Raw genomic sequence first — 3865 nt, 5'->3', positions numbered from 1 at the left:
ATGAACACACAGACACCAGGCCGGCAAAGGCCAAAATAGTCACTGTCCAGCCCCTGCCCTCAGTCATCAGAGACCACTGTCAAGACATCAGCTCTTCTCAGAAGAACAATGGGAAGCGACTAGAGGCCCAGATACTGAGCAGAAGGTTGACACACTCAGACTCACAATTTAAAAGGATCAGAGTCGCTACTGAGGGAAAGAAGAATTGTAGGGGTAGAAGCTGAAAAGTCAGTTAAGAGGTGAGAATTGGAGGTAGATTCAGCTAGAAATGTTATCAGATTAGGAGATACACACCCCAGAAGTCCCTGTAACCTGCACTGTATTTCTTTGCTTTTATGGATTCTAGACTGGAGCTTCTGGGTTTATATGGGAGAGCTGAGAAGTCATCTGAAAAAACTACAGTGTTGTTTCATTTCCATTTCTTTTCTACATCAGGAAGGAAGCCATGGCTATGATGCTAAATGTTGCAGAGAACAAGCAGCCATTTCTAGTGATCTCCTTTGGCTTATCATTCTGGGCTTGAGCTAGGATCAAGGCAAGACATTGGTTTATGTGCCAGTTCCTGGCAGCTTTCCTCATTGAAGCAGACAGACATTCAACTGGTTGGGGTTGGGGGGTGGGGGGCACTTGGATTTAGGTCTGAGGGGGTTGAGTGCAGGTCAGGACATCCCAGCAAAGGCTTCAAGCTACAATTATGAATCAAACATTCCAGAGGAAGCTGAGGACCAGAGGACAAGGTGATGACAATGGGAAATACCCAAAAGAAAGTATAAGGGTCACACATCCTTACACATCCTTGCCCTCAGCCCAGCAATCAGCATGACTCAGGTAAAGCCTCGCCTCCCATCATTCCTTGATGCAACACACACAGAGGCTGCCAGGCAGATGAGACATGTTTCCCTGTCATCTTGGTTCTCAATGGGTTTGGTTTGGTTTGGTTTGGTTTGATTTGGCTTGGTTTGGGGGGTTGGTTTTTAGTTTGGGGTTTGCTTTGAGTGTTGTTGTTTGGGTAGGGTTTATTTGTTGGTTTTGTTTTTGTTCTTGGTTGAGTTTGGGTTTTTTTTTTCTTTATTCGCTTTTGTTTTATTTTGTTTTATTTTGGGCTTGGGGTTTTGTTTGTTTGGGTTTTTTGTTGGTTGGTTGATTGGTTGGTTGGTTTCTCTGTGTAGTCCTAGCTATCCTGGAGCTTACTCTATTGAAGTGGAAGTTTGTGGGTTCTTTGGAAGGTCAGTTGGATGGTGTTTTGCTGGGGCAAACACATGAAGGAACATTTAGCTGAAGTGGACCCAGATGGAAGACTAAGGCAGACTTGTGAAGGAATGTTTCGCTGAAGTAGACACAGGAGAGAGGATGTTCTAGTAAAGCAAGCAAGTAAAAGGACATGTGATGAAGGATTCTTTGCTAACCACATATAGGTATTGGTCCACCTTACATAGCGTAGGTGGGCTGCATTTTCAGGACTCCATAGAGAAAAAAAAAAAACAGACCAAGAAACTTCTGGTGGTGTGCTGCAGTTTCTTGCCAGACTGAAACTGATTGACAAAGTGAGACACACGTGCTGAGGAAAGACCTGTGAAGCACACATGTTTGGAGGGTATAAATATGACTCGATGGACAGTGACGGAGGCTGAGCTTGGCTTACTGATGGAGCTAGCTGTGCAACACTGATGGGTCTCTCATCTTCACTGATCTTCATTTCCCTGAGAGAGGCACGGCAAAGAACTCCTCCTGGCCTTCCTCCTGGTCCCTCCTGTTGACTCTTGCCAAGGCTGAGGCCTGACTATCTCTGCTACGTAGTACCAGAGCTGCTGGTTCCTGTTTGCTATCCTGACTCTACTGAATTGGACTGTTGGTATATCCATGAAGTGTTGGTGGGTGGATCGAGCTGCTGCTGCTAACCTGTGAACTGAAATGCCAATTTCCAAACAACAAAGATGGGATTTGCTCCAAAGGACCTTTCTAAATAGGTTCACCCCACCCCCCATTTATACCCTTTCTTTCCTCTAGTGGGTGGTGGGCTACAAGAGAGGTTAAAGTATTTAGGAATCATCATTAAAAATAAGATTGGAAAAAATTAAAGTTATATTCTATAGACCAGACTGGCCTCAAATTCAGAGGTCCATCCATTTCTGCCTCTGCTTCCCAAGTTCTGGAATTAAAGGTGTGCCCCACCATGGCCCAGCTGTGTTTTGTTTTGTTTAACCAAATTCCTACAAACCTAGTTTTTTTAGATGAGTTCCATGAGATCATGGGAGGGTCCCAGAAAGAAAGGGATTCAAGAGTCTGACAGCCCCAGGCTTGACCATCCTAGCTATAATTGGTTAGCTGTGTGACCTGGGGAATGTTACTTCTCTGTGCCTCCACTCAGGTCTGCTAAGTTGAGAAGATACAAAGATGAAGCGGTTATGACAATTGTAGAGAATAGCTCACCATCATCAACTTGTGCTACCAAGCAAGAACCACGTGATGGGAAGAGTGAGCTCCATTGATGGCCTAAGCAGTTGATAAACAACCCTTCCCAGTCTCATAGTTGCCGCCAACCCATAAGAAGAAAACACCATCTCTGTCACAGGGAAACGGAGAAGTTCTGAAGCAACTGGCAGGAATAAACTCACTAGTAGAAAGCTGGCAGAGTGTGAACAGTTGTGTATAAAGGTCCTGAACCAGCACCAAAAGAGCAGGAGACTATAGTCCATAGCAAGACAAGGTCAAAGAGATCAAATACCAAAGAACCAGGACAGTGGCCTAGCCAGCACACAGTAGCCAAACCCTATGAATCAAAGCCAATCTAGGCCACAACTGGCTCCGGTAGGTTTGAGTCCTGAATGGTTCATCCTTGGCCTGAAAAATCCAGGGTTGTGGGGAGTTCTGTGGCCCAAAGCAGTCAAGTCAGATGTTTAGGGGTCCCTGGGACAGAAGAGGGAGATTTCTCATTCCTTGCTTACTCCCTCAACCTTTGCCTCTTTCCAGCATCCAAGTGACTCCCTATAAGTTCAAGACATTGCACAGATTTTAGAGAATTACAGCATGTGAAGACTAAAATAAGGAGCTAGAGATCAACTGGGATTTCAGCTGACTAGCACGCAATCCCTTACTCTCTCTGAGCCTATGTTTTCATCTGTAAAATATGGGCAAATGGTCCCCATCTACCACAGCTTAGATTGTTAGGAGATTTAGCTAAGGTTAGAGAATAAAGAACTGGACAATCAGGACCACCTTCATCCAACATATCACAAGTGCCCTCTCAGGGATGGCGATGGAAAGGAGTAGGAAGGGAGGGAGGTCCAATAGACCCACCCACAAGCTCCCCCATGTCCACTGGGTCATGCCTCCTAACCTCAATGCTCAGCATCAACCCACATTTCCCTGTCATCACTGGCATTTGTTCTAATGGGGGGAAGGAGAGGGGGTCAGTGATGTCCATGTGAGTCAGTACTGAGGACCGGGAGATGTCTGGAAACCTCTTGGGACTCTCAATTGCTCTGGGCATTTTTTAAAGCATTCTATGGTTGGACTCAGAGAGTGTTCTAAGGAGACATAGAGAGAAGAGGCTATATCTGACTTAAGAAAAACACAAGACAAATAATAACAGAGAAGTGCTGAGTAAACACAGGCTCCTAAACACCAGCCCTCAACACCAATTCCTTGCCTTTGTCTGAAGTCTATAGCATTTCTTGGGGTTACCACCTTCCATTGGGGGCATCCTCAGGTACTCTACAGCATATGATTTAATGGGGCAAATGATGGAGTCTTCATAAACATCTACTTGTTAAATATGTGAATGAGTGGTTGGGCAGGTACATGGGTGGATTGGATACATGGATGGATGGATGGATGGATGGATGGATGGATGGATGGATGGACG

This window comes from Mus caroli, unplaced genomic scaffold (genome assembly GCF_978045245.1).
Source record: "Mus caroli unplaced genomic scaffold, Mus_caroli_1 scaffold_1, whole genome shotgun sequence".
In the NCBI taxonomy this organism is placed as follows: domain Eukaryota; kingdom Metazoa; phylum Chordata; class Mammalia; order Rodentia; family Muridae; genus Mus; species Mus caroli.
This window is presented reverse-complemented; position numbering follows the sequence as displayed.